Source organism: Benincasa hispida, chromosome 9, assembly GCF_027475165.1.
Source record: "Benincasa hispida cultivar pf3 chromosome 9, pf3_genome.v1.1, whole genome shotgun sequence".
NCBI lineage: Eukaryota > Viridiplantae > Streptophyta > Magnoliopsida > Cucurbitales > Cucurbitaceae > Benincasa > Benincasa hispida.
In genome coordinates, this window is record NC_143486.1 from 32779233 (window position 1) to 32796057 (window position 16825).

Sequence of the window (16825 nt, forward strand, 5' to 3'; positions counted from 1 at the left end):
AAGACCCTCCTTAATTCTAAACTGTTTAAAATTGTGGTAACTCAAAATAAAAGACAGGAAATTTCTCCTAAAGAAAATGTCCATCTTTAGCACCTAAGGTTAGGTCATATAAATCTCAATAGGATTGAAGGATTGTTTAAGAATGGATTTCTAAGTGAGTTAGATGAAAATTCTCTACCTGTATGTGAATCATGCCTTGAAGGTAAAATAACTAAGAGATCTTTTACTGGAAAAGGTAACAGAGCCAAAGAGCTTTTAGTACTTGTAAATTCAGACTTCTGTGGTCCTATGAATGTCAAGGCAAGATAAGGGTTTGAATATTTCATCACCTTTACTGATGATTATTCAAGGTATGAGTATGTTTATTTAATGTAACATAAGTCTGAAGCCCTTGAAAAGTTCAAAAAGTACAAGATTGAAGTTGAAAATGCATTAAGTAAAACAATCAAAACATTTCGATCTGATTAAGGTGGAGAGTATATGGATTTAAAATTCCATGACTATTTGATAGAACATGGATTTGTATCCCAACTCTCAGCACCTAGTACACCTCAGCAGAATAGTGTATCAAAAAGGAAAAATCGAACTTTGTTGAACATGGTTTGTTTTATAATGAGTTATGCTTCCTTACCTGACTCGTTTTGGGGTTAGGCAATATAGATTGCAGCCTATATTTTGAACTGTCTTCCATCCAAAAGTGTTACTGAGATACCTTTGGAGTATGGAATGGTCATAAAGGTAGTTTGTGCCATTCTAGGATTTGAGGATGCCCAACACATGTGCTTGACGCCAATCCTAAAAAGTTAGAACCTCGTTTAAATTTGTGTTTATTTATAAGTTACCCCAAAGGAGCGAGAGGTGGTTACTTCTACAATCCTAAAGATAATAAAGTGTTCGTGTCGACAAATGCTACATTTTTAGAAGATAACCACATTAGAGAGCATAAACCACACAGTAGAATAGTGTTAACTGAACTTTCCGGTGAAACTACTGAACCTTCAACATGAGTTGTTGGAAAGCTAAATACATCAACAAGAGTTGTCGATGTTGGTTCATCGAGTAGGTGATATCCACCTCAAATGTTGAGAGAGCCTTGATGTAGTGGGAAGGTTGTCCCACCTATTCTTTATATGGATTTGATAGAAACCCTAGCCGTCATTTCTAATGGTGACGTTGAATATCCATTGTCCTATAAGAAGGCTATGGAAGATGTTGACAAAGATGAATGGATCAAAGCTATTGATCTCGAAATAGAGTCTATGTACTTCAATTTGGTTTGGGTTCTTGTAGATCAACCTGATGGGGGTAAAACCTATAGGTTGCAAATGGATCTACAAGAGAAAAAGAAGTGTTGATGGGAAGGGTCAAACCTTCAAGGCTAGACTTGTGGTAATATGTTATACCCAAGTTGAGGGAGTCGACTATGAGGGGACTTTCTTATCTGTTGCCATGTTGAAGTCTATCCGGATACTCCTGTCCATTGTCTCATATTACGACTATGAGATTTAACAAATGGATGTTCAAACTGCGTTTCTTAATGACAATCTTGAAGAGACTATTTATATGCAGCAACTTGATGGATTCATAACCCAAGGTCAAGAGCAAAAGGTTTGCAAGCTTAATCTACCCATTTATAAATTGAAATAAACTTCTTAATATTGAAATATAAGATTTGATACTGCGATAAAATCTTATGACTTTGATCAAAATGTTGATGTGCCTTATATTTACAAGAAAATCATCAATAATTCAGTAGTTTTTCTAGTATTGTACGTAGATGATATCCTACTCATTGGGAATGATATAGGTCTACTGACTGACATTAAACAGTGGCTAATGATCCAATTTCAAATGAAAGATTTGGGAGAGGCTCAGTTTGTTATGAGTATTTAGATCCTAGAGATTGAAAGAATTAATTGTTGGCCTTGTCTTAGGCATCATACACTGATAAAATGCTTGTCAAGTATTCGATGCAAAACTCCAAGATAGGCTTGCTACCTTTTAGGCATGAAGTTGCTTTGTCTAAGAAACAGTGTCCTAAGACACCTCAAGTAGTTGAGAAGATGAGACAGATTCCCTATGCATCAACTGTTGGTAGACCTGACATCTGCTATGCAGTGGGAATTGTCAATAGATATCAATTGAATCCATAATTAGATCACTGAACTACCGTTAAACTATTCTCAAGTATCTTCGAAGAACGAGGGATTGCATGATTATGTATGGGTCTAAGGATTTGATCCTTACTAGATACATTGACTCTAATTTTCAGACTGATAAGAATTCTAGAAAATCCACTTCAGGACCAATGTTCACTCTTAATGTAGGGGTTGTAGTTTGGAAAAGCACGAAGAAAAGGTGCATTGCTGACTCCATCATGGAGGCAGAGAATGTAGTAGCTTGTGAAGCTGGCAAGAAGGCTGTCTGGCTTAGGAAGTTATTGACTGATCTAGAAGTGGTTCCAGACATATCAAAGCCCATCACCATTTATTTTGATACTACTGGTGCTATGGGTGTTTGAGGTTCACCTAGAGAGTATTGGTCTAGGGGATGGTCACATTTAGTCTAGGGCAAGTGGGAGATTTTGTACTGGGCGTGTATTGTATGCCCTTGTTTTTGTTTTTGTGTACTTTGTAATAGTTTGAATTTTATGATGTATACCCCACTAGCTTTAGGAGAGTGGGAGATTGTTGAGGTTGATGCCCTAAATCTTGGGTCCTATAATTTGTAATTGTAATGTACAAACAATTTATTTATCTAATAAAATAAGAGGTATTTTATTTGACATTTAGTAGCATTAACCCATAAAACCAATAAATTAAGATCCAAGGTTATTTTCTGTAACTTAAACATGTATGTGGGTGGATCATGTTTAAGAGATAACCTAGGTGGTCTATAGTAGATGGATAAGGTTGAGTACCTTATCCTTGTGACACTACGAACACGACCCACTTTGTAGTTGTTACAATTGTTGTAACAAGTGCTACAAATGATCTATGATCCCGATCATTCATATGGAGTGGTAATGTGCAGTAGGTCGTATCACAACCAAATTAATTTCTGTGTCTTACTTTACTAAATATAGCAAAAGAAATACAGAGTTGATCCACAGATAGCCGATTTAGATTTCTTAACTTCAAAGTTATAGAATGTAACCGGAAAGGGGAGGGGTGTTTGTGAAAATGATTAACGTAAATTGTGCGAAAATTAAAATGGTGCGGAGTAAATTAAATGCACAGAGGGAGTTGAGTGAATTTTTGTGTCAAAGTTATCAATCGAACAAAATATCTAGCTTGGGTTGACCTAGTTTATTCCATTCCCTTTCCACTATGGGTGTTCGCTCATTTCTTCAGTAACTTCCTTGAACTTTTTCGATGTAGAACAATTGCACTTCTAATATTTTTTCAAAACTCAACTAATCCCACATTTGCAAGATATTTAAAGAATCCACAACTTCTGCTACATCCTTTACCTTCATCGACAATCATAGTTCTTAGCTCAGAGAATTATAACTCACTTCACCATAAATAGTAGACTATTTATACCACTTTCATGAATTTTTCTTTTTCCTCACATGTTGATAAACCCTACTGAAATTTATAGTACAACTTTCGCCTACTTGGCTCACCTGAAAGTTTTTCAACCATCAACATAACTTCCACCATATACCTTGTATAAATGCCAAATTAATACATGTATGAAAACTTGTGGAACTGCTAAATTACATCCTTTATCATGGAAAAGTGGACACACCATAAGGATGAATATTGTCTTTCTTTAGAAGAACGAATTTCCATCATTCATGTGAAACTCCTCTTCTAGATACAACCGATTTGAGATGCTCTTTACCTAATACATTGCTTTAAGCTTCTTCAAAAGCTCTTTAGCTATCGAAATTCCATGCACATTCACAAGACTCTTTAGCTGTCGTAATCCATGCACATCCTTGATTTGTAATTGCCACAATTTGAAGTTGATCCTTCCATCAAATTTCTCTACATTAAAATTTATTAGACTCATAAAGTTTGACATATCTACTTCACTTCCTAGCAAAACAACAAATAGTGAAACTGCTGGGATTTCTGCCCTAAAGCCTCATAGTTAATTAGTTATTTAAACAATTATTCATTTTCATTATTAAATATGCAACTAAATTATCCATTACTGTAAAAAAAAAATCCAAGGTTATTAGATGTAATCTTGAACAACATGTAGTTGGCATACAAATGGATCATGTTCAAGTAATTGAAAGGATCAAATCCTGTGTGGAAGCATACCAGGTGTGCTTTTAATTTACGTTTTAAACTTACATAAAGTTACAGAGAAGTTTAATCATATTTAACTAAGCATGCAATTATACAAAGAAGATTTTTAGAAAAAAAAAAAAAGAATTACCTTTGAAGACAGTTCTTCAATTTTCTTTAATTCCTCGATGTGATCACGATCTCAGAAAACTCTTCTTCCGATCTCGAATAAGACTCTACCACTATGTCTTTCCGCTATTCTCTAGCAAGGATATGGCTTGTGGAAACCCAATTTGGAAGACAAGGGAAGAGAACTACAGATAAACCTTTTCTCTGTCGATTTTTATGTAATGAGAGATTCTCAGGGTTGAGATGATACGAAGAAAAATTTCTTCTTTCTTACTCAATATGCAGAATGATTCTACAATTCAAGTGAGAGGAGTGAACTCCCCTCCCACTCACGTTAACTCCCTATAATTATAGGGGAGTTAATTTTAATATTTAATTTTAATTTAATTAAATAATTATTAATTAATCAAATTAATTAAATATCACATACTTAATTAATATTACATTTGAATCATATTAAAAAGTATTTCCTTCTCATAGCCTATAGTTTTAATATGTATCACATTCATATTAAATTTAATCAATAGTTTTAATATGAATCTCACTCATATTAAATTTAACATATAATTTTAATATGAATCTCATTCATATTAAATTTAACTTATAGTTATAATGTGAATCTCATTCATATTATTTAATATTTGAATCTTATTCAAATACATTATTCTCTCATAATATATAGTTTAATTTTGAATCTCATTCAAAATTAACTTTATAATATAATGTATCTATATACATTATTGTAATTGTATCACATACAGTTAACATAAATTTTTTTATTAATTTGAACAATTCAAATTCTTTCAAAATCAAGCAATCCTTGTTTTACCCTTAATGAGCTAGCATGGGACCTAATAGACCTACAAATTAGAAACTCCAATGATACGAGATTAAATTAATTAAACTCTTTAATTAAATTAATCAACATTCATCAACATCCTTGTTTTACCCTTAGTGAGTTAGCAGGAGGACCTAATGAACCTACAAATTAAAAGCTCCAATGAAATGAGATTAAATTAATTAAACTCTTTAATTAAATTAATCAACATCATTAATTGTGGATCACTCCACTAAAGACTCACAGCTACACTCTTTGCACTGTAGAATATTTCTGTGTACATGGATATAACCAATTATCAGTAAGTTAACCCTTCGCAAATTGATCGTAACTATAGATTGATCAATTTACTGTTTTACCCTTGTAATTACCTCTTACTTCTTAAGTCCCATTAATCCTCTCGAGCCAATGAAAAGGAAAGGCCCCATTGTTCAAGACCCTGAATCAACACTTAAGAGAGAAATTCTTCTACTTATCCTAGAGTCGGAAAGGAGTAAATTCCATCTTATGTAGCTATGCTCTCAGTTTTCTACTCGGACAAATCTTCAAAATGGTAGGCTTATTGAGTCGGCGACTCGGGTCACTCTTACTCATACAAATCAAAAGACATCTCTCATAGACAGGAGTTCATAACTCACTAAGGATTAAAGTCGAGTTACTTATGGTCATCCTAAGAAATGTTAATCTCTTTAGTCAATGGTATTATAAAGAGACATTAATTGTTGCACGATCCAGTTATATACAAGCTCTTTATATAGGATAAATCCACTTGCAAGTCTACACATGAACGATTTGGATCAAATCATTTGTAACACTTACAACTTTTATAAAATTTACAAAGTGAGTCGTATTCATAGTGTCACAAAGATAAAACACCCAACCTTATCCATATACTATAGACCATTTAGGTTATTACATGAACATGATCCACTTGTATGTCTACTACATACTATTCAAGTTACATAAAATAACCGTGGATATTAGTTTATTGGATTGAATTTCACAAGTCTATTAGTCAAATAAAATAACTCCTTATATATTAAATAAATTAATTTTGTTTATATATTACAAACCACGAGATTTAAGACACAATCTCCAACATCTCCTACTCATCCTAAAGGTTATGGGGTGTACAAAACATAAACATAACAACTAAATACAATAATGTATACTAATACAATAAACTAGGACATAAAATATACCCAATAGCATCTCCCACTTGCCCTAGGCAATATAGTGCATATTTCGTAGACCTAGACTCTCTAGATGATCCTCAAACACTTTAGCCGCGAGAGCCTTTGTAAATGGATCAACAACGTTGTACTCTAAAACTATCTTCGTGATGATCATGTCTCCTCGTTACATAATCTCCTTTTTCAAGTGATATTTCCTTTCAATATGCTTTCCTCTCTTATGGTTTCGAAGTTGTTTGGAGTTTGTTACAACACCACTTTTATCACAATAAAGTATGATAGAAAAAGTCATATTTGGAATGATTTCCATATCCATCAAGAACTTCCTAAGCCAAACGACTTCTTTAGCAACTTCACAAGTAGCTACATATTTAGCTTTCATGGTGGAGCTAGCAATGCAACCTTGCTCGAAACTCTGCCGAACTATAGCTCCTCCGTCAATAGTGAATACACAAGCATATAACATTTCGCTCTCGTAAGATATTTATCAGTCTGAAAATCAGAGTCAGTGTATCTTGTAAGGATCAAATCTTTAATCCCATACACAAGCATATAGCCTCTCATTCTCCTAAGATACTTGAGGATTATTTTAACTACAGTCTAGTGATCATATCCTAGATTGGATTGATATATGCTGACAATCCCAACTGAACAACATATGTCTGGCTTAGTACACATCATGACATACATATGTCTGGCTTAGTACACATCATGACATACATAAGGGTACCTGCAATTGATGCATAGGAAATCTATCTCATATCCTCAACTTCTTGAGATGTCTCAAGACACTATTCTTTAGACAATATAATTCCATGCTTGGAAGATAGTAAACCCTTCTTGGAATTCTTTATCCAATAATTGACAAACATTTTGTCAATATATGATGTTTGAGACAAGGCCAGTGTTCTATTCTTATGATTCCTTATAATTTGGATTCTAAGAACAAACTATTCATCATCCAAATCTTTCATTTGGAATTGAGCAACATGCCACTTCTTGATATTGGTCAGTAAGCCTACTCTTTCTTAGTGAGTAAGATATCATCTACATACAACACTAGGAATACTACTAAACTATTGATGATTCTCTTGTAGACACAAGGTTCATCAATATTCTGATCAAATCCATAAGATTTTATCGCAGTATCAAATCTCATATTCCAAGATCTAAATGCTTATTTCAGCCTATAGATGAACTGTTTAAGCTTGTAAAGTTTTTGCTCTTGACCTTATTCAATGAATCCCTCTAGTTGTTTCATGTAGATACTCTCTTCAAAATTGCCATTCAAAAAAGGAGTGGATATTGGGTGAGAGGAGTTAACTCCCCTCACGTATTACATTCGGCAGATATAATTTGTTTTTTAGGATATACTAGGTTTTTCACTTGGTTTTTGACGTGAAAAAGACAGAAAGAACTCTTTCAAAAACACTAAAAAAAATATAAAGAGAAAGGTTCTTTGATTTTTTTCTTTTCCTCCCTTATCACTTGCAAGAGAAGGATCCCACATCCCTTCCTTGTCCATGAGAATAGCAAAGAAGATTTGTTGGTTGTGTTTATTGGGGTTGATGTCCTAAAGTCTCGTGTCTTGTAGTTTGTAAACAGCTTGCACGAACACTTGTGATGTATAATATATGATATTTTACTTTACTTCTTGATTTTGCTCTGTTGAATGTTTTATTTGGTTTACCACAAACCAATAAACTAAAATTCCTGTTTATCTTTATGTTACTTAAGCATGTATATGGTGACATACAAGTGGATCATGTCTTAAGGGATAACCAAAATGGTCTGTAGTATATGGATATAGGAGGGAAACCTTATCCTAGTGACACTACGGATGCGGCCCGCTTTGTAGAACAGTTATAAGTATTGTGACTTGCTACAAATGGTCTGATCTCGATCATTCATGTGGAGACATGCGAATGGGGGTATCCTATACAAAGGAGTTTGTATAAAACCGGACCACGAAGTGTTATAGTCTCGTTATATAACGCTGTTCATGATAGAGACTTCAATTCACTAGAATGACCATAGGTAACATGACCTTAATCCTGAGTGAGTTGGGAACTCCTGCCTTTGAGGACGATCCTTTGATTTGCATGGGTGCGAGTGGCCAGATTGTCGACTCAAACCTACCACTTTGGGGATTCGTCTAATTTGGGAGCTGGGAACTCAGCTACACAAGATGGAATTCACTCCTTCTCTAAATCAGGGGTAAATAAATAGATTGCTCCCTTAAAAACTAATTATGGGGCTTGAACGATGTGGCGCCACACACCTTCTCATGGGCCGAGAGGTGTCCACACATAATAGGACTATGTTTTATTGTTCATTAGAGGGATCAGTGGTACTTAAGGAGTGAGATGTAACTACAGGGACAAAATGGTCAATTGGCCCAACTGTACTTATGAGCATCTGTGAAGGGTCATCGTAGTCATGATTTGTTATATCCGATGGACACAAAAATATATCTGTGGTAAGAAGAGTTATCTACTGTGATGTATGGAATATATGACAAAGGTGGAGTGTTAGAGTATTTCTATTGCTTGGTCATGTCATATAGGTCCGAGTCGGACATCCAATTGCTTCAATTTGAATTATCCGAAGGATGCCTTATTATTATATCAAAAAGATGGACAATCAAACTTATTTCTCGATTCAATAGAAGCCTAAAGAGATGAATAGGGTCCCAAATAACCAGAGATATGTAAAAAAAAGGTCCGATTACGCCTATTCCTAATCCTAAATGGAATGTTATGAGATAATTGGCCGAGTATTTCTCCGGAATTGTGCGAAAGTGGGAAGATCGAATTCAATTCTTGTAACTAAATAATAAAATGAAAATTGTTTTCATTTTGCAACACACGTAAGAGACGCAAGAAAAATCGCTCACAGTGTGAATCTATATGATTGCTTAGCGTTGAGAGGCTATACAATAGTGCCCGTGTTCCTAAACGATCACACACCTGCGCACTAAACGATTGCCCACGATTTCTAAACGATCGCTTACGTTTATTACACGATTGCTTAGCGCGCCGAGTAGACCTAAACGATCGCTTACCATTCGATAGACAATTGCTTAGTTAAACCTACATGATTGTGTACCTTTTTATAAACGAAAAGCACCCGACTATATGATAGTCTTCTACTATCTCCAACTTGTTTGTTCCTACTACACGATCGTCTTTTCCTCCTTCCCTCTACCAATTCCATCAAAGTCCACCATTTGGATTCTCACTCTGAGAATACCGAGGGCTTCGGGTGATGTTGTCGTCCTCAGTTGTTGTTGGTTCGTGCGCTGCTGATCGTGTAGACGACCGTGGTGCTGGTAGGCGACTGTTTGCTAGACGATAAGGAGCATAGAGGAGTTCGCTTCTGCTGGACTGAGTTTGATTGAAGAAAGTCTTCAACTGATAAGTCTCTCGGTCTTTTGTATTTTATTTGTTAAAGCATGCCAATAATTAGTATTACAATGTATATCTGTTTGTTAGAATGTATGTGTGGTAATTATGTCACAATGAAATCGGAAAGATCCGCTTCCGCTCATGGATACTCTTGTTTAAAAGTTTCTTCAGTGTTCAAAATTGTTTGTGTTGAGATTTTCTGAAGACCTGGAGAAGATATTAAAGACCGTTCTTCAAAAGTAATTGTTCTTCCCCGCAATTACTATTGTGAAAGCATGCTTAATCATACTGTTTTTGTCTATTCTATGAATTAATTCTTAAACAAAAATTGAGGTAAAGCGATCACACATTTCCATACAGGATTCGATCCCTTCAACAACTATATAATATGGATAATTTATTTTTTATGATTTAAATGAGTTTCAAATTAAAGAGATAATGAGAGAATTAATATATTTGAATATGATTCAAATATTAAATTAAATATTAAAATGGATAATTATAATTATAATTTTAATATGAGATATTAAAAAGTTAATTGTTTTAAATGGTAAACTGATGAAAATGATAGAAGTTTATCACAGTCTATCGCTGATAAATAGTGAAATTTTGTTATATTTGTAAACAAGTTGGCTCATTTTCCTTTATTTGAAAACAATCCATATTAAAATAGATAATTATAATTAAATAGGTTTATCCTAATGAGATTAAATTTAACCTAATTAAGACCTATATAAAGGGCCTTAGGGAGTCCTCATGGACTACACACATCTCTACAATTTTTCTGCAGAGAATTCTTAGAATAAACTCTCCCAGAAACTTAGAGAAACGTTCTTTAGAAACTCTTTCACCCTAATTTCTTCACATTTTTCAAAGAAGGCTCCCACAAGCTGAATCCTTGCCTGAGTAATAGTGAGGAAGATCTTGTGGATGAGAAGATCTCGTGACGAGAAGACTATTTGGAGGAGCATCTTGTTGCAGCTACGTGGCATGTTTAATTCTATCAAGAAAACAGAGAACTGTTTCAAGAATTCTTTTCTAATGTGGAAGTTCAAACAATACTACAACCACAAAGCATACTAAGAAATTCAAGAAATTACAAACCTAAAGCTTTGATATCACTTGTTGGAAAAAACCTCCCACTACTACTATCAGAATAAACATAAAAATAATAGAGAAATTAAAAAAAAGTAATAATACTAGAAACATGTGAATTAACATAAAAAAAACTTCAAACAGGAGATAAAACCACATACCAACAATATGTAGCTATGTGAAAATCTTTTACAATCATACAAAATAATTCTCTCTCCCGACCCAATTACAAGAATACTCTCTAAACGATTTTTTACTACTCACATCCTTTAATCTCACTCTTAAACTAAAGAATACAAAAGGGAATTTAACTAGTCATATCAAAACTCAAGAATCTTAACATTAACAAAAAGGATTCAAATTTCTTATTCTCTCTTTTACATAAAAATGATAAAAATCAATCAATTCTTCTTCCATTTTCTATATATGAAAAAAAAAAAAAAAAATCAATTTAGCCATGTCCTATCAATTTTCTTCGTCGCTAATCCATCCTTTTGTATGTTTCACCTGACGAGAAAATTAACAATTGCAAGCAACTTGATGTTGGTGGCTGTGGTTTGTGCTCTAATGATATTATTTAGGTTCATTCTTCATTTTCATTTACGAAGGGTGACAAGTATTGGAGGGAAGCAAAGAAAATTTGAAAACGAGAGAGGAGAGGAAGGGAGGGGAGAGAAAAAAATATACATGATGAGTAAAAATAATGATTAAAAAGCTATCTAATTTACAGAATAATATAAAGTTAGTAAAGTTATCCACCTCAACTTACTACGTCAAATTGTTGTTAGTTGACTAATAATCAAATTACTTGATAAACCATTTGGAATCATTTTGCAAACTTCGAGAACTAAATATATATTTTTATACTTTAAGGACCAAATAGATATTAACTCCAAATTTCAGGGACCGAAAGCGTATTCTGTCTTTATATTTACTTGAGTATCAAAAGGAACCAATATTTTAACTCTTGAAGTTTAGAAATGAATCTAAGTGAGCCTTATGGTTATTTAATTGTTGGTCAAGTAATGAAAATATGACAGTATTTGTTTAATAGTGATTGTATTTTTTATTTAACAAAAATATATCGAAATACATGTCCACTATAGTAGAATCGAGCAAAATTGGAATGTCCTAAATGGTGAAAAATGGATTTGTGACATTGTGTGAACAATTGTGCTACTAGATGAATAGTAGAGTGCTTGTTTGAATAGGTATCACTAGCTTACAAATCCGGTTTGACTAGTAAATGAGCATCCACTCCAACGAGTCTCTTAATTAAGCCTAAACGTTCTTATTCAAAACGAAAAGGGTAACAAACAAGAAACGGTCCCTTCCTATATTGAGAGATAGGCTAACATGCCTTTACAAATAGTCTAATAGTTCGCCATTTGTTTCTTTTTTTGTTATGAAATTAAAAGGCCAACTTTCTCGTTTTTTGCTTTAGAAGGATGTAGCAAAGGCACATTGGTGTCCTAGTAGTTTCAAAAGTCGACCACCCACTCCCCACATCAATTTGATAGAGCGACTTTGCTTCTTCTCGGCCCAAACGTTTGGCTTTCAAAACTAGTTTCATTTACATAGGTGGATAAATGAAGATTAATTTTATTCCATAAATTTTTAGGTTTCTTCATTTACATAGGTCTATAAAAAGTGTCAATTTTAACCAAGGGTATTTTTGTCTGAAAAGTGATTTAAAAAGTTCACTAACAATATCGTTTAGTTATGTTTACGAAATCTAATAGTTTTAGCCCCTTTCTTTTCTTCTTCTTTTCAAGTTGCACTATTTGATGTAGATTTGTATGAAAATTGTTTGGGATTACCCCCAAGCGAGGTCCAAGCCCAAGGAAACCTTGGGAGACCACACGTCCCAAAGTGGGAAGTCATAGCCTTGGTCCCCAGGTCGGTCGAGGATGAGCTTGCTCTTGTTTCACAAGAAAGGAAATGAGCAAGTCAAGTAAAAAGATTGAATCCTGACGAAAGCGTGTGAATGCCTTGCTTTTGGTTTTTGTTCTATACCTCAAAAACACATAATGGAGAAACAATGTTCATAATGCATAAATAATAGGCTAAACATGCTTTAAAATTAATTTACAAAGGAGAAGAAATCCATATCTTTGAAGACACTATTCAAACCTTCTCCCGATTTTCAAATAATAAACTCCATAATGCATCTCCCTCGAACAAACTTTGGACACTACCATCGAATCTTCCTTGTTATTCTCTTGGCAAAGGCTGGTTTGTGGGAACTATATTAAAAAAAAAAGAAGGAAATTGAATTTTGAAGATCTCAATTATAGAGACCTCATTTCTCTGTAAAGAACATTGAGAGAGTAAAAGAGGAGATGAGAGAAGATGAGAGGAGGAATTTTTTTTCTTCAATAACCAAATCTCTATGTAGAAAATCTTCCCCTACCCTTCCTTTATTTAATTAGGAGTTAATGAAAATTAACTTCCCGCTAAATAAACAATGTATTTTAATTAATTATTAATTACAATAATTACTAATTAAATTAATTAATTAAAGAAATTAACTATCTTATATTTAATTTATTAAATAATCAAATTTTATTTAAATATTTATCTCTCTCATAACCTAACATTTATAATATGAACTCATTCACATTAAATTTTAACATATAGTTTTAATATGAATCCTACTCATATTAATTATTTGAATCATATTCAAATAATAAATCTCTTTTCATTATAAAGTTTAATTTTATATCTTATTCAAAATTAATGTTATATTATAACGTATGTATATACATTATATTTATAATTGTATCATATACAATTAGTGCTATTCCCTGTAATAATTTGATAAATTCAAATTCTTTCAAAATTATTGGTCCTTGTTTACCGTTGTTAGAGGTGCATACAAAACCACTGAACATCGATATGACCGATCGGTTTAAGGTCAGGCGGTTGGAAATTTATCCTGTCGATCGGGTGTCATTTTTTCAAAATTAAATTTGGCTGGTCAGTTGATCAGTCGATCAAAATAGAAAAAAATGAAGAACTCAACTAATCGACTGACATATAGATATTATATGTTGAATATTTATTATTGTTCCTATTTTGTTACGATATTTGAATATTTTGGACTTATGTAATATGTAATATGTAGTATGTATTTCCTATCTTGTTATGATGTTTGAATATTTTGGACTTGTAGTCTGTAGTGTGTATTTTCTATTTCACATTTGGCTTTTGAATTAACATTTTATATAGTTTAGAAATTTGGAATGCGAAAAATAGGAACATGTTTGGGTTTAATATAAAACTAGTACTTGTTGGATTCTTTTCCACTGTTTTTGTTTAAAATACTGATTTTAAAATAACTTAGAATGGGCAGCATAACAGCCACACTACACCTAAACAAAATGTAAGCAATGTAAAATGTATTAATGTTTTATAAACGAAATGTAATGACAAGGCAACGGTGGAACAATTTTAAACGAAATGTAAGCATAGTAATGTAAAACGTATTAATGTTTCATATGCAATAATTTTAAGAATTTAATTTTAAAAATTGGAAATTTAAAAATCGACCAAACTGACTGGCTGATGGTCGGTTTTCCTCCCCAAACATTTTAAATTCGGTTCCAAAATCTTGCAAACTGATTAGTCGATTTTTGGTGCCAATTTTTCTCCTATAACCAACACTAACCAACCGATGTACACCCCCTCCCGTTGTGAGCTAGTAAGAGAACTTAATAGACCTATATATTAGAAGCTTTAATGATTCAACATTAACTAATTGAACTCTTTAATTATGTTAATGAACATTTATTGACTGATGGTGACTCTACTAAAGATCCACAACTGCACTATTCATAAGGTAGAATATTTCTGCATCAATGAATTTAACCATTACAAGTAAATCGATTTTTCACGAGTAGTTCATAATTATAGTTGGGTCAAATTATCGTTTTACCCCTGTAATTACCTCTTACTCCTTAAGAGCCACGAATCCCTTCTAATGAACAATCTGTTTATGGTTCTACCATAAACCAAGTCTCTCTCGGACCAATGAGAGGGAGCTACCCTTTGTTCAAGACCCAGAATCAACACTTAAGAGAACTACTCGTTTACTTACCCTAAAGGCAAAAATGAATGAGCTTCATCTTGTGTAGTTATGTTCCCAACTCCTTATTGGGACGAATCTCTAAAATGACAGGCTTATTGAGTCGGTGACTTGGGTCACTCTCACTCATACAAATCAAAGGACTACCCTCATAGACAGGAGTCCATAACTCACTTAGAATTGAGATCGAATTATATGGTATCTTATGAAATATTAATCTCTCCAGTCAACAATGTTTTCAAAGAGAGATTAAATATTTCACAGTCTGATCTTATACAAACTCATTGTATAGGATACCCCCACTAGCATGTCTTTACATGAACGATTTGGATCAAATTGTTTGTAACACATACAATATTTATAACTATTATAAGGTGGGTTGTATCCATAATGTTAACAAGATAAGGCACCCAATCTTAGTCCATATACTATAGACCCATTAGGTTATTACTTGAAACATGATCCACTTATATGTCCAATACATACTATTTCAAGTCTCAAGAAATAATCTTGGATTTTTTCCGTAATGGATAACTAATTATTGCATATATAAAATAATTAATTATTATATCAAATAACTAATTAATTACGAGATTTTAGGATATACATCTTAACAATCTCCCACTTGCACTAAAGCCGGTGAGACATGTATCCTGGAGCATATTTTGTAACCAAATGCTCTTCCACTTGCTTTAGCGCACTAGAGACATGCCTTGTAGTCCTAGACATTCTAGGAGACCCTTTTAGATTTTAGCCTAGAGAGTCATGTTATATAATTCAAACTTTTATATCAACAAATACCATCTTGGTCATCACCATGATGTTTCTCTCAATCTATTTTTATTCCTACAACTTGGTATTTATAAATATCCTCATACTTAGTCCTTGCACCACACTATCTCATAAAGTGGATAGACTAATTTATATCTGAAACAGTTTTCAAATATTTAAGGATATACCATGGCTATACAAATTATTGCTTCACAAGCAAAAATATTATCTTGTAGTCTAATTTACATAATTTAGGATAAAACATGGATTTCTTTAAACCTTGTATGAGACAGTATATTTCATAAAAAATCAAATCTTAAACTTTATACACCAATATTTCATTATTCATAAGTTTTAATTTTCAAACTCAACGGTCATACCATTGATTTAACCGATATAACTAACCAATTGTATATTAAATGTTAATTAAGTCTCATGTAAGAATTATATACTCGCAACACTTGAGTTGTCTTAGGAAACTTTTCTTTAGACATATCAACTTCACAATGATATACTTGAAGGGATCGAATCCCAATGCTGAAGCGAGTGATTGCCTTTGTGTCAGTGAATTCATTATTGGAACTAGCTCAAAAATAGAGAAATAAACAGAATAAGGATAAATGCCTAAACATGTTGTCTAATAAATTGCATAGAGAGAAAAGAGAAGAGTAGAAACTTACCCTTGAAAACACTCTTCACTGAGTTTCCTCTCCAAGCCACGAACAATAACGAACAAGATCTCCCTTCGAACTTTATGTACAGTAATTCTCCACTTGAACAGGATAATGCAAGGATGAATTTCCTTCGACACAACTGTTCGAAGTCTTTGCTATCACAGGGCAAGGGATGAAGATGATATGATTTATATGAATGAGATTCATATTAAATCCTATATGATTTATAATATAATGTTTCAATATACATTATATTAATTTGAATTTTATTCAAATACTTATCTCTCTTATTAATTATGAACCATATTCATACTTAACTATAATGTACCAATATACATTATATCTATTCTTTTATCTGTTAGTTATAAATCACATTCATAATTAACT

The 16825-nt window shown here is 33.0% G+C and overlaps 1 long non-coding RNA gene across 1 annotated transcript; it reads right to left on the reverse strand.

Annotated features, from left to right (window-relative positions):
* Nucleotides 1–10418: 10418 nt before the first annotated feature.
* On the reverse strand, nt 10419–13252 carry LOC150033749 (uncharacterized). Its single transcript, XR_016531677.1, has 2 exons — nt 13040–13252; nt 10419–10811 (listed from the first exon to the last, which is right to left on the reverse strand). It is a non-coding gene; the product is annotated as an uncharacterized LOC150033749 (long non-coding RNA).
* Between the last annotated feature and the right edge of the window lie 3573 nt (nt 13253–16825).